General features: G+C 33.6%; 1 protein-coding gene across 1 annotated transcript in view; it reads left to right on the forward strand.

Moving 5' to 3' along the window:
- GRID2 (glutamate ionotropic receptor delta type subunit 2) overlaps nucleotides 1-20,086 on the forward strand; it is a 1,430,685-nt gene that overhangs the window by 394,878 nt on the left and 1,015,721 nt on the right. The window lies entirely within an intron of this gene.

Genomic DNA, 20,086 nt, shown 5'->3' on the forward strand with positions numbered 1-20,086 from the left:
TCATCATTCTTTCTTTGTAGCCTTTGCATTCATGGGGAGTGTATGTGCATTTGGAAACATATTACTGCTTCATTATAGAATACATAGAATTTAAAAACTAAGTGTTTGTCTTTCAATTACTTTTTCTTAAATCACATATATATATATATACATGATAGAAAATTATATTGAAGTCTTTCAGCTAAGTTACATTGTCTATAAATTACATTTCAGTTAATAAAGGGGCCAATAAAAATATGTTGTAAAAAGAATCTGAGTTTTATAGAATTGAGAACCATTGATTTGCATATGTAGAAAAATTTGGCTCATTGGCTGTATTGCCAAATACAAATGCTGCAAGTATCCAAATTGTCAACACATTTCTTTGGTAGAAACATGTGGATATTAAAGAAAGTTCCTGGCAAATTCAAACCTATAATGGATAGCAATGGATAGCAAATTTTCAGATGAAGGCCTGAAAATGTATCATGAGATAAGCATAACAGATTCTCTTTAAGCAATTCAACTACAAATATAATAAATGCCTCATTATGCAAGACATCTTGCTAAATACTGGGGAGACAAAGACAAATATGAAATAATTCATTCCTTTAGGGATTGTATATTCTGGCTAGAGGGACAACTATCTAAGAAATGCTAGTGCAATGTAAATGTCTAACAGTTGTTTTTTTTAATTCTATAAAATAATGAATAGGGGAACTGAGAGGAATTAAATTGCTTGGGGGCCATTTGTATTTATAATTTCATATAACATTTATCATTCATGCTTTACTGTTTGTAAATGCAATGCTGTTTTAGGAGTGATTGCATAGGTAAAGACATTTTATAATTAAAAATTCTAAATGAAGAGTATACTCAGGCCCTTTAGAGAAAGGCTCTTTCTTTCCTATTAAAGTAAACCTGCTAAACACCTACCCAATTATTCTGGCATGTCTTAGCCAGGTCCTTTACTCAGAATACATAAGATTGAAATCAAGATATTGGTTGGCTTTGTTCTCATCTGGTGGCTTGACAGGTAAAGACCTTCTAAGCGCCTTCAGGATGTTGGCAATATCCATCTCCTTCCAGTGGAAGGACTGAGTTCTGCAGTTTCTTGCTGGTTATCAGCCAGAAGCTGCTTTCAGCTCCTAGAAGCCACTTTTAGTTCCTTACCTTGTGGCCCCTTTTCAGCAGTGGAGAAGCTCCTCATCATATCCTTCATGTGCTTCAAATGTCTGAATCCTTCTACTATTAGGAAAAACTCTGCTTTTCAACAGTTCATGTGGTTAGGTTAGATCAACTTGGATACATCTCCCTGTCTTAAATTCAACTGATTAGTAATCTTAATCACTTCTGCAGAAGCTCTCTTGCAATAAAAACTAATAGTCCAGGAATAACAATAAGGGACAGAGGTCATGGGGATATCTTAGAATTCAGCCTACATCAATAATGTTACCAAAATGAAAATCAGCTTATAAAGTATAAAAATCTAACAGGGCTTCTGTATGAATTTTTTATATTTTTGAAAGCTCTTCTTTCGAATGTGGCAATGTGAATATCATATTGGTTATACTTATTGCTAATTGGTGTATGGATACTATATTTATACATGGTTATTTTCTAAAATTTATATTTTATGGTATTTCTTTTATTTAGTTATATCCTACATTATCATTTCTTTCTAAATGTTATTAAGGTTATTTATCATTTAATGAACTGTTGAAAAAAATTTAATTTTATTTTCCAATAAAACTGGCATGCTGTGTTGAGATTATTACTTCTAAGAATTTGCCTTTACACCACATTAGCAATTTTACTAGTAGATAACATTAGTAATATTCCAATTTGAAATTTATTATCCCTTATTAAAACATCTATAGTTTTGTAATTATAGCCATATATAGTTTATGGATTATTAAATTTTGAACTATGTTGAGATTCTATCTTAGGAAGAATGTGTGCCATCATTTATTTACAAATAAGCCTTTCAAATGATACTTCATTATGCTTAATAATATTGCCACATTATTATTTACTCTGTTAATATGTTAAATAAAATATGTAAATATAATAATACTATTGCTATATATATGTTTGTTAAAGGTTCCTTTAGGTAATGTGTTTAAATATTATACTATTTAGATTTATATGAATAGTATATATTATTCCACTTGACTTTTAAAAATTAATTTTAAATGTCTGAGATTCAACTTGTGTGGGATCACTCACAGGTAGAGGGGTACTGAAAATTCAAACCCAGAGTTGGATTATTGATGACATTTTATAATTGTCTCTGCTTTACTTTATCTGAAAAATTTCAGATAGGTTTTTCACATGTTTTTTAAAATTTTTATTTCATAAAATAGAATAGTAAGAGTCAAATACTCTAATTTACAAGGGTATGACAAATATTTCAGTATTTGCCAAGACTCCTTCCACGTCCTGGTGGGCAGTAAACAAGAAATATGTATACATAAATCCATGGAAAATAAATTTTTGAGATAATTTACTAGAAAGTGGATCTTGACTTAGCCTACTAAAGTATCAAAAAGTTTGTAGCTGTAATAAAACAGTTAATTTTTCTCAGCTTGTATTAATCTAGGGAGTAGATATTGAGAAAGAAATGCATTTTTATGAAAATTGGTACAAAATGAAGTATTTTAATGGTTTTCTACGTGAGATGTTTTCTGTCATTAGACATCTTAGAAGAATCAAATGACTCCTTTATAAAATCTTCAACCACTTATACCCTATTGAACTGGCAAACACTTGTAAATGACACAGTCATTAGCATGGGTGAGTAGGTCATAACTCTGCATTTTCACGTTAGTGGGTTGAGTCACATTTGAATTCTCTCAGTGAATGCAACACATTTTCTTTCACTAGTCAAAAATCCAATAATGGTTTTTAAGATTGTTCCATGAAAGTTAGATACCTCAATTACTTTCTTCTACCTTACCCTTTGACCTTCTACAAAGACTTTTATTCTTTTAGCCAATTTCCTCACTGAAAAGGACAAGACAGAGGAAGTTTTGAATTTTGACATGCCCATGATATTATTAGCAGGAATATTGTCCATTAATGCAAAGCTGCCTGGCCCTATAGTGACCATGTGCCCTGCCTTCAAAGGCTTTGAGATGTTGTAATTATGAAATAAGGCATTGAATGTTAAATTTGAATTGCATATTATAGAGGGGAATTGAATGCTTTGATGATATAAGGCCTTCACTCCCCCCACCCTTTTTATTCACTGAATGACCATTTTTGTAGTCATTTATTTCCACAATATGTTATAAATGAAAGCTTGTTCAGCTATCTCTGTGCTTTGTTTGGTGATTCAAACAGCACTGGCACCATCCTATGTTATCTGACAGAATCACACAGGGAACTGCTTCAGTGGTTTGCTGTTGAGTAGAGCCCACTACACACACTGCGTCAGTTCATGCATGATTGCCTCAAGAAAACACTTTGTGTGGTTTATATTTATTCACTTAAAAGTCTAAAATAGTCTGAGAGTATGGATATTTTTCATACAGAAACTTGAGAGTTTTGCATCTCATCATGACAAAAGGAAAGCATTCATCCTTTTTCTGCATCCTAAGGCCACTTGCATTTCAAAAGAAAGGTGAAGACTTCCTACACAGCAATCTTTGACAGTAGAGCAAAGAAATGTTAAACAATAATAACAGAAAATTAATTATCTTACATCTGATAGGTAAGGTATATAGAACAGAACAGAGGCTTACAGGTGTCTGTCAAAGTGAGAAAAGGGGTGTATTATAACATAAAAAGCATATTTAATCCACTTACTGATTTAATTGGAAAGCACCACATGAAACTTGATAATTTGTTAGATTTTGTTCAATTAATGTATTTAAAAATAAACATTGTGTGTCTATATATAACATAAATTAAGCACACTTTTTTGGGTAATATAATAAATACATTTGGGAACAAATATGTTCATTTAGTCTTAGATATAGCTGTATTAAAATTAACATATAGTTATCATTAAAGCAAAAAATATTCAATTGTTTGACCTATTAATCTATAAGAAAATAATGTTTTATCAAATAACAAGTAATTAAAACAAGTTAACCTGTAAGAGTACACAATTCAGTCATTCATATATTTCCATTGAACTGCTACTGTGCTACAGACATTACTTTTTAAAATGTTTTTCAAAAAAATGAGATTCCAAATGTTAGTCAGGGGAAAGGAAATCCCGGGACAAAACACCTCCAAAAACCAAAATCAATCAAAGGGAGAAATAAAGTTTAAAACCCGTTTAGTGCTTACAAAACTGCAGTCCAGCCCAGCTCTCTCTCCTGCTCCAGCAGCAGCAAAACCGACCCTCCCCCTCACTTCTCACATACAGATAAGCCCTCTGTAGCCCAGGTAATTACCCACTGATATGGAGATGAACTTCTCTCCACCCCAGAGGAATGATGCAAATGCACTAAAGCCATACTTCTTTCCACGTCTGAACGCCTGTTGATATACAGATATACTCTAGCCAGGCAAGATATACTGGAAATGTTACAATTTTACCCACACAAATTATTTATGTAACAAACAACATGAATAACTTACAAAACACAAAATACAATTAAGGATAAAATTTTAACACCACAATGTTAAAAAACAATGTAACTTAATAAAATACTCTTTCCAAGTTGTAACATAAGGAACTCATGATGATGATTTTAAGTCCTTAATTGAGCACTCATAATAATGAAAATATAAGTATTAAAAAGAATATAAAACTTAATGTATTTAAAAATATAAATATTTTGTAAATTTTTAAAATAACCATTAAATTAGTGACCAAAGATAATAATGATCTTTTACTGCTCTATTTTCAAAAATAAGTCATTTGGTAACTACCTCTGCACATGTACTTCTTTGGAGGTTGGTTCCGTAATATTTATAAGCAATGCCATAACTGTGATGATGGAAAAGACCCTAATGACTGACCTCAAGGTATCTTTCAGTTTTTTGAAACTTAAGGAAAGTAGAGCTTATTGGGCACCCATATCGTTGGAATTATTTTAGGAATATGACTTTTATTCAGTCAGGTTAATATGTGGATATTGAGTAAATTGGAATTTAAAATGTTATGTAATTTAAAATGTATGCTTATTTGATGTACTTTTACTTGAAGAAATTTTTTCAATAAATCATTTGTGTAGCTTGCAGCAGCCACATTTTGAAATGTTGGTAATGAACAGCCAACATTTGTGCATGTGTCAAACAGTGTTTGATAATTGCATATGTTGTTGTAAAAAGAGGTGTGTGATGTACCAGGATTTGAATAAGAATAATGAAGAACCAAAAAAAAAAAAAAGCAACCCTTAAAAGGTAGTTTTCTTTGAACCATTCTCTTAAACATCTGTTTGTGCCTACAGCTCAGAAACTTGACAGAAATGTGTCTCTTTTCATGAAACTTAATATCACTGTTTCTATCTTTAATGTCCAATCAATCTGTACTTTGAGGCATTCAATAGCTACTTCTGTATTTTAAAAAGAAACATTAGCCTTTCAGAATTGCTGTTTCTTGTAGAATTACAGTTTATTATGATAAAATTGTTCACATAATGAAGAGTGGTCAGAATGTGGCCAATTTCCATTGTGCTGCTAATATAAGAAATATGGGAGATGGTCCAAAGTCCTCTGCAGACTATTTGTTAGATTTAGTAATAGTTCCTTAAAAATCACCATGGCCTGTGTCCCAGACTTTAAAATCAAGGTAGACTACGTCTCCTTTTATTACTTCATATTTGTGAACTCAGTTAAATAAACAGATTCAAAATAGCTATTAAAATTGCAATTATAAGTATTCAAGATAAATTGTTTTCTGTATTAAATATCCATAGGGACTCTTTTTTTTCCTACTGTGAATTAGTTGTATTGTTCATTCCAAACTAGGCTCACTCCATTTCAGCCATATAGCAACATTTTAAAAGTGAATATGAGGGTTTATCAATTAAAATTAATTTGAAACTCTTAATGGTAAATAGTGCTATAAGACATTCTTTTTGAAGTAGGATTACAAAACATGAGAAGATGGTCCCCAAAAATATTTTAAAAGGCAGGGCATTCCATTGACAAGATAAGTGATCATATAGTATATATATGTTAAAAACAGCCTGGTCTAAGGTAAAGTATTTCCATGCTACAAATCTCTTTTACCAGGTCCTCTCCATTCCTTACCCTCTACTTACCACTCTCCACTATAGTTAGATATTCCACTTTTACAACTCTGGAGATCCTGAATGCTCCTGCACTGGCATAGTGCTGCCCTACCTTGTTCACCTTACTCCTGTTCTAGGACTGAATGACATCTTAACACCCCACTGAAAAGAAGAGTAGCTATTGCACTCCAGCTATACTCTTTAAATGGAAAGGGCCTCTTGAGGGACAGGATTTGTAGCCTTCATGCCTGGACTCACCAAATGTAAAACTGTATGGCTATTATGTAGTATTTTTGTGTCAGTATTATCTTGATTACAGCAGTATATTGTCATGGTCAAGGACACAAATACGGGAGCTACCTTTACCATTATTAACTGTTTGGATTTTGGACAAGTTACTTAACCTTTTTTGCCTCAATTTCATCATCTGAAAATGGGGTTAATAATGGCATTAACATGAAAGAGTGTTGTGTGTACTATATAAAAGAATAAATGTGAAGTGCTTAGAATAGTTAAAATAATGTCATATAAATGTTACCTCCCGTATTAATGAATGCTTAATTCTAGAATGAAAACTTTAATGAGTGATAAAATTTGAACAACAAGGGTTTAAATTCCAATTCATTTTGCTAAGATGTCACCTGAGTCTATATATCGTAGCTAGGTATACTCAATAATATTCAAGGGTTGGACTGTAACTATAATCAATGTTTATTAATAAGGAGTTAGAAGTCTGAATAGGTTGGATAAATTAGAAAGAATAAAAGGAGTCTAAGTTCCTTATTACTTATTTCAATTATAATGAATCAAGAACAGCAGTAACAGAAAATCCTAAATTGGCAAAGAAACAAGTTAGATGAAACTATTTATATAAACTATCTTGATATCTATTTGAAGACTCATTCAACTAAAAGCAGATTATATGACAATTTTTGCCTTCCTGAGAGCTTTACTTTACTGGAAGTTGAATGAAGGCTGCTATTTTATAAGATCTTATTCTATCACAGAAGCATCAGTAGACAAAGTGGAAGTGACAGGATCTTGGGAGAAGAAGATGACATCATCTCAAGTGCCATAAAGCCAAGAAAATGAATTCTTTGTAGAGTCTAATATCTTCCCCAGAGCTTAAGAAAATCTTCTGAACAGAGCAAGTTCATGACAGAGATAGGTGTGCTCAAATGCTAAAATCTCTGAAAAATTAAATCTTTATTATCACCTCACAGATTTCCTAATGAGAAAGAGAGTGAACAGATATCTAATAAATTAATGCAGCTGTGTATAGATGGAGTGTTCTTTGGGGCTTTAGCTTTTATAGCACTTGATATAAAAAGTGGGAAAAAGAACAAAATGAAGAATATAAGAAAAGTGAAAAAAAATCCTAAAACATGGAAGAGGGTAACTGAGAAATATTGAGAACAACATAAATTGTGTTGTATATTATGCATCTTCTAGAAAAACAAGACAACATTAGGTTTGCTGTTGGGTCACTGATGGAGGAAAAGAACAATGTACTCAATTTGTGTTTTACTCCTGTTTAATTTTTTTAAAATTATTTTTTAAAAAGGGCTAAGAAATGTAAATATGGGAAGAGTTGAATTGAAATCTAATGTAGGTGAGAGGAAACTGTGGCATAAATTAAAATCAATACTGTTTTCTCTCAAATATATTATTTTCCATGGAATATAAAACCTATGTGCAGACATAAAAATTCAAGTATAATGTTCCAGTATTACAGATACATAGAATTTCAGGATTAGAAGGAACATTAGAGGTTTACTTTACATTTGATGCTTGAATATCTTGCCCTCTTCTTCTAACAAATTAATAGAAGCAAACAGATATACTGATTTTCAAAATGGAAAAGGATTAGGTAAATAATTGCTAGATCTCAATGTTTATCCTTGACAAAAAGAAAAGACGTCAAGTGGAATAGTAAACAAGTGGTTTGTGAGTGATAACAGAAAGAGGAAAGTCTTAGAAGAGTTACTGATTCACAAGGGAAAAATAATTTCTAATGTCACTGTACTTTTACAATGTGGTTAAATATGGATAGATTATTAAAAGTACTATAGATTATAAAAAGACTATGACAAATGTTTTAATTTAACTCAGTTATTTACATGACAGCCATTATATCTTGTGAACAAGACAGAAGTGTGTGTTGAATGATGATATAGTTTATAAAATTGTAGCTAGTTGGGGAACTACCAAAGGATATTTTTTAATGTATGGATGTCTTCAGGAGGAATACATTTAATGTCATGGTTAGGCTCACTATTTGTTATTTACTGCAACATGCCTTTTCAGGAAGGTATAGAAAGAATTCTCATCCTAAAATAAAAGTTGACATTTATTAAAAGATAGTGCTTCATTGTAAATAAATAGAGAAAAAGATTATTCAACAATGCTGAGAACGCCTACTTAATTTTCAGGAATAAATTAAATTATATCCTAACCTCACACACATCAAGATGAAACAAATACACAAACACACATCTGAAATAAAATAGTTAATAATTAAATCTTAAAAGAAAATAGAAAGTACTATTTCCTAACAAACCTTAAATCTGTGTCTCCAGCCCAAGTTCCATGCCCAGAAATACATTTCTGTTGGACCTGCCCTTTCCATTGTCTCACAGGCATGTCAGACTCAACAGACCAAACCAGACTGGCTCATACTCTCTTCCTTCTCCTGGAATTCCATGCTGGAGAATGAAAGCATCGTATATCCACACTTTCAAACCAGAATCCTGGGTGCTATTTTTGACTCCCTATAATGTATTCCCTAAATATATATATATTCACTTAATGATATTAGTTATTAAGCCAATGCAGAGATTTGACAAGAATTTTCCATTTTAGAAATAAAACTTTGAAAATATGAGGTTAGTTTTCCTAAGTTTCTTATTGATAATCCAGCACAAATAAAACCCACGTTTCAAACACGTTAACCCATTTAGTCCTTCATTGACTGTGTATTTATTAGCACCTACTGTAAGTCAAATGAGAATAATTTAATTCTCTGTAATTGGCATCTGACATTAAAAAAAGGCACAAACTTGAGTGCTGTAGAAGTTCAGATAGATGGCTTTTGTGGACAAGAAACTAACTTGATATTGAACAGATTGGAGTCTGAATCCTAACTTCGATTTCAATTATGTACTCTTACACAGGTTACTTCTAATCAGAAAAATAGGGGCAATGATATGATGAAGATTAATTGAAATAGTATATGTAATTCATCTGGTATAATTCTTGGCATATGGAAACATTAAAAAAATACATTACTTCTCTCCTTTTTTCTCTTCCCGAGAAATTTCAGATCATTTCTGGCTACAGAATCAAAGAATGTTTCATAATAAGGAAAATACTTAATGTTTCCTGTACACATACAAGTAGCATTAGAATAGAAGGACATGAGATTTTTTTGGAGGTACAAAGAAATGTTTAAGTAAAGATAGAAAAGTGGGAAAGGACAGTGTGTATTTAGGCAATAAATAGAACTTGGATGGAACATGGGATGCATGTATCCCAATAAAATGTGTAATACATAAGAGAAGGAACCATGTTTATTTTTGTTTACAATTATATGCTAACCACCTAACACTACTTGGGACACTTGGTACACAAGTCGCTACTTGACAAAATATTTGTTGAATGAAAGAATGAATAAAATATTGTAGGGAAAATGGAAATTACCCTGGAAAATCTTTGCTCACTGAATCACTTAAAATGTAGCAAATTACACCAATAATTGTTTTTTGATTAGATTCTGGGCTGTTATCGATGAATAGGTAGGAGGAGATCAGGGAAGGTAGAGAATAAAATCTCATTCAATGATGCATAACACACCTGAAACTTATTTGTAAATCAAAAAGTGTCAAATATCAGCCATTTCAGTTGGTCCACCTATGTAATCAACTCAAATATGCCTCTTCACTATCTCATGCAAATTAAATGTACCATCCTTTTCTCTTGTCTGAGGTGTGATCTGTCTTTGAATTGACATTACCAACAACAGTAAATAAATTTCATGTCCATGGTGTGTTCTGTATTATTTTTTGGTAACTATTAACTGTTAAGTAGCATTTTAGTAAATATTGAAAGTCATGTTTCCTACCATATCTGTTCAGGGAAGCAATCTGATTTTTTGAATTATAAAAAATTTTCAATTCAATGAGATTTTCTTCTCTATACGCATGGAAAAAAAACCTGCTTTATTTTAGGTATAAAAAAATTCAAGAATTCTTAAACTGTATCTTGTTATACTAATATGTGAATCTTAGTGTACAGAATATAATAAATAAAAATAAAATTTGAACTTATGATACCTGAAAAGTAGTTCTATATTTTGAAGTTAAAATAAAAAAAAAAAAGACAGGTATGATAAATGCAGTTGGACAAAATTAATTTTTAAAATCACAAAGCAATATATGAATACAAGTAGATTGAGTCAGGTGGCCTGTCTTTGATAAAGTCACTAAAACAGTTAATCCATGATGGTTAAGCTAAAAAAAGCTCCAGTTGAAAATCAATCCTACCTACCATAAAATGGCTTGGTTCCAATGAAATAACTTGGTTTCTCCTATCTGAGATCACTGAATATTGATTCTATGAAGTGGCAAAATTGATTTCTCCAAAATTCTTCAGTGAAAATGATCATAACTCAGATGTGGATTTCTTCTGACTCTTGAAAGAAAAGTGAAATAAATTAACACTAACTCTGGTAAATAAGGATTTCTTCTCTTTCTGTAAGAAAATGTCTCCCAATCTTTTAAATAATAATATTCTTAGTTATCTAGTTATCCATTAACATATCTTAGTTATCATGTTTTTAGCAAAGCTTCTTTACTTTCTTTCTTTTTTTTAAATTAAAGTGTCATTTGTATACACTCTTATGATGGTTTCACATAAACAGCACTGTGGTTTCAACCCATATTATCAAGTCCCCCACCCGACCCCATTGCAATCACTGTCGATCAGTGTAGTAAGATGCTATAGAGTCATTACTTATCTTCTCCCTGCTGTACTGCCTTCCCTGTGACTTACCTATATTGTGATTGCAGATTATAGTGCCCCTTCATCCCCTTCTCCCTCCCCACTTACCCTCCCAGCCCCTTCCTTCCCTTTGATAACCACTAGTCCCTTCTCAGTGTCTGTGAGTCTGCTGCTATTTTGTTCATTCAGTTTTGTTTTGTTTTTGTACTCCACAAATGAGTGAAGTCATTTGGTACTTATCTTTCTCCGTCTGGCTTATTTCACTGAGCATAATGCCCTCTAGCTCCATCCATGTTGTTGCAATAGGTAGGATTTGTTTTCTTCTTATGGCTGAATAATATTCCATTGTGTATATGTACCACATCTTCTTTATCCATTCATCTACTGATGAACTCTTAGGTTGCTTTTGTATCTTGGCTATTGTAAATAGTGCTGTGATAAACATAGGGGTGCATATGTCATTTCTAATTAGGATCTTGTTTTCTTCAGGTAAATACCTAGGAGTGGAATTGCTGTATCAAATAGAATTTCCCTTTTCATTTTTCTGAGGAAGCTCCATATTGCTTTCCAAAATGGTTGAACCAATTTCCATTCCCACCAACAGTGCAGAAGGGTTCCCCTTTCTCCACATCCTCACCAGCATTTGTTGTTCCTTGTCTTTTGGATGTTGGCCATCCTAACTGGTGTGAGGTGATATCACATTGTGGTTTTAATTTACATTTTCCTGATGATTAGTGACATGGCACATCTTTTCATGTGCCTGTTTGCCATCTGAATTTATTCTTTGGAGAAGTGTCTGTTCAGATCCTCTGCCCATTTTTTAATTGGGTTATTTGTTTTTTGGGTGTTGAAGCATGTGACTCTTTATATGTTTTGCATGTTAACCCCTTCTTGAATAAATCATTTATAAATATATTCTCCCATACTGTAGGATGCCTTTTTGTTCTGCTGATGGTATCCTTTGCTACACAGAAGATTTTTAGTTTGATGTAGTCCCCCTTGCTCATGTTTTGTTTTGTTGCCTTTACCCAAGGAGATGGGTTCAGGAAAAAGTTGCTCATGTTTATATTAAATATATTTTTTCCTTCGTTTTCTTCTAAGAGTGTTATGACCTTAGGACTTTTATTCAGGTCTTTGATCCATTTTGAGTTTTTCATGTATGGAATTAGACAATAAGTCAATTTCATTGTCCTACATGTAGTTGTCCAGTTTTGCTAGCACCAGTTGTTGAAGAGGCTGTCATTTCCCCATTGTATATTCATGGCTCCTTTATCATATATTAATTGACCATATATGTGTAGGTTTATATCTGGGCCCTCTATTCTGTTCCATTGATCTATGGGTCTGTTCTTGTGCCAGTACCAAAGTGTTTTGATTACTGTGGCTTTGTAGTAGTAGAGCTTGAAGTTAGGGAGAGTAATCCTCCCAGCTTTGCTCTTATTTCTCAGGATTGCTTTGGCTATTTGTGGTCTTTTGTGGTTCCATATGAATTTTAGAACTATTTGTCTTAGTTCATTGAAGAATGCTGTTGGTATTTTGATAGGAATTTCATTGAATCTATAGATTGCTTTAGGCAGAATGGTCATTTTGACAATATTAATTCTTCCTATCCATGAGCACAGGATGTATTTCCATTCATTGGTGTCTAATTTCTCTCTTGAATATCTTGTAGTTTTCAGGATATATGTCATTCACCTTCTTGGTTAGGTTTATTCCTGGGCATTTTATTCTTTTGATGCAATTGTAAATGGAGTTATTTTCCTGATTTCTCTTTCTGCTCATTCATTGTTAGTGTATAGGAATGCAAAATATTTATGTGTATTAATTTTGTATCCTACAACTTTGCTGAATTCAGTTATTCTAATAGTTTTTTGGTGGATTCTTTATGGTTTCTATGTATAATATTATGTCATCTGCAAACAGTAACAGTTTAACTTCTTTCTTACCAATGATTTGCCTTTTATTTCTTGGTGTTATCTGATTGCCGTGGCTAGGACCTCCAGTACTATGTTGAATAAAAGTGGGGAGAGTGAGCATCCTTATCCTGTTCCCAATCTTAGAGGAAAAGATTTTTAGCTTTTCCCTGTTAAGTATGATGTTGTTGTGGGTTTGTTGTATATGGCCTTTATTATATTGAGGTACTTACCCTCTATACCCATTTTGTTGAGAATTTTTATCATGAATGGATGTTGAATTTTGAGAAATGATTTTTCAAAATCTATGGAGATGATCATGTGATTTTTGTCCTTCTTTTTGTTGATGTGGTGTATGATGTTGATTGATTTTCGAGTATTGTACCATCCTTGCATCCCTGGAATAAATCCCGCTTGATCATAATGGTGATCTTTCTGATGCATTTTTTATTCAGTTTGCTAATGTTTGTTGAGGCTTTTTGCATCTATTTTCATCAGGTATATTGGTCTGTAATTTTCCTTTTCTGTGGTGTCTTTTCCTGGCTTTGGTATTAATGAGTTTGGAAGTATTCCCTCCTCTTCTACTTTTTGGAAAACTTTAAAGAGGATGGGTTTTAGGTCTTCACTAAATGTTTGATAGAATTCAGTGATGAAGCCTTCTGGTCCAGAAGTTTTGTTCTTTGGTAGTTTTTTGATCATCTGTTCAATTTCACTGGTAATAATTGGTCTGTTTGAATTTTCTGTTTCTTCCTGGGTCAGTTTGGAAGGTTGTATTTTTCTAGAAAATTGTCCATTTCTTCTATGTTATCCAATTTTTTGGCATAATATGTTTCATACTATTCTCTAATTCTTTGTATTTCCATGGTGTCCATAGTGATTTTTCCTTTTTCATTTCTGAGTCTATTTATGTGTGTACACTCTCTTTTTTCTTGGTAATTCTGGCTACAGATTATCTATTTTGTTTATTTTCTTGAAGAATCAACTCCTGGTTTTATTGATTCTTTCTACTGTTTTATTCTTCTCAATTTTATATATTTCTGCTCTGATCTTTATTATGTCTCTCCTTCTATTGACTTTGGGCCTCATTTGTTCTTCTTTTTATAGTTTCATTAATTGTAAGTTTAGACTGTTCATTTGGGTCTGTTCTTGTTTCTTGAGGTAAGCCTGAATTGCTATATACTTTCCTCTTAGAACTGCCTTCACTGTATACCACAGTTTTAGGGTGTTGAGTTGTTGTTTACATTTGTCTCCATCTATTGCTTAATCTCTGTTTTAAATTGGTCATTGGTCCATTGATTGTTTAGGGGCATGTTGTCAAGCCTCCATGTGTTTGTGGGCTTTTTTTGTTTACTTTGCATAACTTATTTCTAGTTTCATACTTTGTGGTCTGAGAAGCTGGTTGGCTATTTCAATCTTTCTGAATTTACTGAGGCTCTTTCTGTGGCCTAGTATGTGATCTATTCTTGAAGCCGTTCTATGTACATTTTAGAAGGATATGTATCCTGCTGTTTTTCAGTGGAATGTTCTATAGATATCTTTTAGGTCCATTTGTTCTGATGCACTGTTTAGTGCCTCTGTCTCCCTTCTTATTTTCTGCCTGGTTTATCTGTCTTTTGGTGTGAGTGATGTGTTGAAGTCCGCTAAGATGAGTGCATTGCATTGTATTTTCCCCTTTAATTCTGTTACTATTCATTTCACATATTTAGCTGTTCCTATATTAGGATATTTTCTCTGGTGAGAGCTATTTAGTCTTAGGAGCATTTCCATCTAGTACAGTTCCTTTTAAGAGATATTGTAGGAATGATTTAGTCATGTGAATTCCCTCAATTTTTGCTTGTCTGAAAATTGTTTTATCTGTCCTTCAAATTTAAATGATAATTTTGCTGAGTAGAGTATTCTTGTTTTGAAGCCTATCTGTTTTCTTATATTAAATACCATGCCTCTCCTGGCCTGTGAAGTTTCTGCTGAAAAGTCTGCTATTCTGATAGCCTGATGGGGTTTTCTTAATAAGTGATCTTTTTTCTCTCTCTGGCTGCTTTCAGTACTCTCTCTTTGTCCTTGATCTTTGTATTTTTAATTATTATATGTCTTGGTGTTGTCTATCTAGTGTTACTTTTGATGGGTGATGTTCTTGCTTTGATGACCTCAGTGTCTATTTCCTTCCCTAGATTGTGGAAATATTCAACAATTATTTCCTCTTTCTATGCCTTTGTGTTTCTCTTCTCCTTCTGGTACCCCCAGAACAGAATATCATTCCATTTGGATTGGTCACACAGCTCTCTTATGATTCTTTCATCCCTAGAGATCCTTTTTCTCTCTGTGCCTCAGCTTCTTTGTTTTCCTGTTCCCTAATTTCTATTTCATTTACTGCCTCCTTTACATCATCTAATCTAGTTTTTATCCCTCCATTGCATGTTTCATTTCAGATACTGTATTCTTCAGCTCTCAGTGTTTTTTTTTTTTAGCATTTCTTTCTTTAGTTGAGTCCTCCTGGAGATCATGAATACTTTTCTGTACATCTGTGAGCATATTTATGACTCTTACATTGAAATCTTTATCAGGAAGATTGGCAATTTCAGCTTCATTAAGCCCTCTTTCTGATGTTTTTTCTTGTGTTTTTGTTTGGACCAAATTCCTCCACCTCCTCATTTTTTTAGTGTTTCTTATGGGATAAGAGATTTGTCTAGCAAGTGCCCTCTAGTTTCCAGAAACTCAATTTCCTTTGCAGGAGAGGTTGGCATGCAGTGGGTGTGGCACCTTACTACCTTCCTTGTAATGATCTGAATTCAAGTGGGCTCTGTGGGCCGTCAGCTGATCATGGTATCAGGAAGAATACTCTCTGGAGCTCCTGTGGGCAGAGCCACCATTCCTCTGGCTTTCTGCAATGACTCGGGCTGTAGGGGAGTGGGACCAGCACCTACTGGGAGGAAAGAGCTCCCGTGGCTGGCTCCTGCACACAGCTCCCTGATTGCCTCAAATAGTGTTGAGCAGGCTGGGGGTTCTCCTTCTGCTTACCTGAGGGTAAAGTTTGATTTTACTGCCAGCCAGCATGCTGCATGCCACTGCTAGGAGCCTCCTCGCTATGTTGCCTGTGAAGGCAATGGAGCGTCTGAAGCTCCTGAGGGCTCCCAACCTTTTGGGCTGAGGGTGAGTTTTGGGGGCATTTTCCACCTGATGTTTCTACTAAACAGAGAGCACTGTGCAATCCTTGCTCCTCTGGCACCCCTCTCACTGCTGGCAAACCCTTCAAACTGCCTGCTCTGCTTTCTTTCTCAGGAAAGCTGGTAGAGGATCTCTACAGGTGGCTGGGATCTCATCTTCCCCATGTTCCACCTGTCTCTGTTGTCTAGCTCCACCAATCACCATGGTGTCATGCAATGTGGGCTCATGCTCCTGCAGCAGATCTCCAGGACCAGGTGTTGAGCAGGCCTGGGCTTCTACTGTCTCTCTTCTCTGTTCCTCTTCCTCCTGCTTGTGGGCCAGGGGCAGAGGGAAGGACGTAGGTCCCTCTGGATTGTTGTTTTGTTACTTTACCCTTTTCTGTAGGGTCTTCTCTTCTTCCTCAGATGTAGATATTCAGTTCTGCAGTCTTCAGGTCTTTTTCAGGCCTAGTTTTATTTCCTGTATTTTTGTGTTCTGTATGATTTTGAGAGGAGGTTTTCACTTTGCCTTCCTACACCACCATCTTTGTCATAGACTCTCCAGGTTGCAAAGTTTCTTTTTGACTAAACTTAATCTCTATATATTTATAAATACAGTAGTTTAGTAATCAGTGTTTATCACACACTTAGTAAATGTGAAGTCATAGGCTGTCCAACAAAAGAACAAAATGTTTGTACAGAAATTGAAGAATTTAAGTTTACAAAATAGAGTTGTAAATTGTTTCTGGGTTTCTTTGCTAACTCTTAGTAAATCTCAATATGAATTTATGCTAAGAGGTTTGCTATTACAGAGGCAAACAAAACAAAACACCCCCCACAAAAATTTTCCAAGAAGAGAAAGCCTACCACTTTATATGTGCTGTATAGCACACAACTTAAGTAAACTGAATTTTGATCCCTAGATAATAAATAGATTGTTGTTTTCCTCAAGGCCTGCCAGGAATTCTCCCTTTCAGTTTACTGATATCCTTTGTTTTAGCTCTCCTCTAGAATTTCTCCTCAGTATTTCTCCACCCTTGGCTAGATTAATCAGTATAAATGCTGCTGTTTCTCCAATCACTCTCCTTCAAAATAACCTAAAATAAGTTCCTGTCATCTATGGCCTCAGATCCAAATCATTCATCTTGCTAGTCAAGATTTTCCAGTTTTTACTCTTATATTTTCTATCTAATCAGTATCTCCTATGATTCCAGTTGACTCAACAAGTAATCATAACACCTATTTTATTACTGCTACATGTAAGTAATGATTTTGGGCAAAATGGGTATAAAATGTTCCACAAGATACTGTTTGTGTCCTAAAGAATCTCAGTATCTAATAAGAATATACACACCTATACCCACACGTGCACATATCACACAGCTATATGAAAGGTGTGCATATGTGTGTGTATGTGTTATATATGTCACTTTAGTGATGGACTAGTGATATTGTGATATTTTACTCATTAATTTATTTAAGTTTGTGCAAATTGCTAAAAGAACATTAATGGAGAAAAGATATGGGGTAGGTGATTGGTGGAGAGAAAAGAAACTATCATTTATTAAAGGAACTACTTTGTACCAGGCACAATTCTTAGATTTGTGCACTCATTCCAATACTTATTGTACAGAGCAATTTATAATTATGTGTAAGTATCCCCGTTTTACAACTGATGAAATTTAGATCCATTGATCTATACAGAACGAACTTTATGTGACTCCAAAACCTTTTCAGTATATCCTTTGTAAATTCAGGGTTTAGAGATTAAGTTTAATTTGATTAAGTTTGAGAGAAAGGAAAAGGGGAACAGGTGAGTAAAAATGCAGAAGCAGGAAGGCATGGAACATATTGAAGGAGTTCAAGTTGCTCTGTTTCTGTTAGTGATTCAGAGACATGGAGAGAGAATGGAGAGACATGAGACTGATATATAACTTGGAACAGATCACACAAGTCTTTGAATGTAAAACCAGCAAGAAATTTATTTTACTGGCAATGAGAGCCATTGAATATTTTTGTTTGAAAGTATGATGTGATTGAGCCTCTTACAACTTTTTTATTACTGAACACATTTCTATACCTACAACATTTCTCCTTGTATTGCTCTTCTGTTGATAAACAAAAAATTATACCAAAGTTAGCAGCTTAAAATAACAAGCATTTATTATATCACTACTTCAGGTCAGCTACATAGGAATATCTCTGCTTGGAATCTCTGGCTTAAAGAGTCTCATGTGGTTGCAGTAAAGTAGTCTCAGAAGAAGTTTTGACAGGGCGTGGGGAAGTTGGGGTTCCATCTCTAAAATCATTCAGGTAGAGTTGTTGAGTAGCCTCGGTCCCTCACCATGTGGATCTCTACATGGGGCTGCCTCAGACCCAGAGCTGACATGCCCCTGGATGAAGAATACAGGAATACAGGAGTAAGTGAGACTAAGAGAGGATGCCAGAACAAAAGCCATAGTCTTTTTGTAATCTAAGATTGGGAATGACATTCCATCTTTTATGCTGTATTCTATTCATTAGTAGTGAATCAATAAGTCCAGCCCATGCTAAAGTAGAGGGACTTACACAAAGGTGTGAATACCAGCAGAAAGTGGTCATTAGGATCCATTGTAGCTACCCCCTTGCTAATATTATTCACCTTTCTGACTATCTAAATTTAATACAAATATTTCAAGGACTACTTTTTTCAATGATCCATCCTCTGACATATTGAACTATGCTTTTCTTATCTTTCTGAAACTTAAGAAAATTACCTCACCATCTACTTAGATGTGTAAGTTTTGGTTATTTGGTAAAAACAAGGTCATGTACTATACTTCTGTTCTCAGAACACTTAGCGAAATGCTGAGTATAATATGTGCCCAATATAACTATGTTGACCAGAGGAACTCTGTGAAAGGCATTTCATCATGGTGTGTTGTCTTGTTAAATTCACCTTTATATTTGCCTTTGATTCCCTGATTTTGATTGACAGTTGTTTGAGTACTTATTGGATGGCTTAAGTAGCATTTTCTTAAGTCACTTCTGTAGGATAAGAGAAATGTTCCATTTGTTTTGTTTTGGAATTTACTGGAGTATTTCTTGGATTGCTTAATCGATGAAAGTTTATAGGACTTCACAAGTTCAGAATTTTAGAAATTCTATGTTAATATTTTTCAAACTTACTTTTTTGATCATAAGACTCATTTTGCTAATAAACTTTATATAACACAGGAAAAATGAAACATAAACTAGTTTACCTGTTAGTCATAGAAGACCAAAATAGTGACTTACCATTCATTAATTTTTCACATGTGATGTGAGAATTTTACATTTGCTAGAGACTCTGTTGAACATAGTAAAATATCAAGTTGAAAAGAAAATGAGTAAGATTTAATAAAAGGACTTAATACCATTAGACTCCTCTCTTATTTTTGTTCCAATGTACTATAGCATCAAAATAATAATAAAACAAACCTATAATATTGAAGCATAGAAATATAATGAGGAATGATAATGTGGTTATATTATGGGTATATTCCACAATAAGATGAGCATAAAAGGATATTTCTTAAGGCTACTAATAGTGGCTAAACTATTCTTTAGTTTAGCAAAAAATTAAAAACAGAGAAAAAAGGGATGATAATGCATAGAACTCAAATTTTTATTCCCTATTAATGGTTTTCTTTTTTAATTTTTTTCTGTCTTTCAATAGCCCCTGGGATAATATACTCCTCAACAATGTTTGCATTCTATAAAACTCCATTTTCTCTATTGATTATAACCACAAACTACTACATAGGAAAGGTGGGATGCAAAATTGTCATAGCAATTGTGGTCTCAGCTATTTTTAAAGGAGGCTGAATTTTTCCTCTCCACA

The sequence above is a fragment of the Manis pentadactyla genome, chromosome 5 (genome assembly GCF_030020395.1).
Source record: "Manis pentadactyla isolate mManPen7 chromosome 5, mManPen7.hap1, whole genome shotgun sequence".
Classification (NCBI taxonomy): Eukaryota; Metazoa; Chordata; class Mammalia; order Pholidota; family Manidae; genus Manis; species Manis pentadactyla.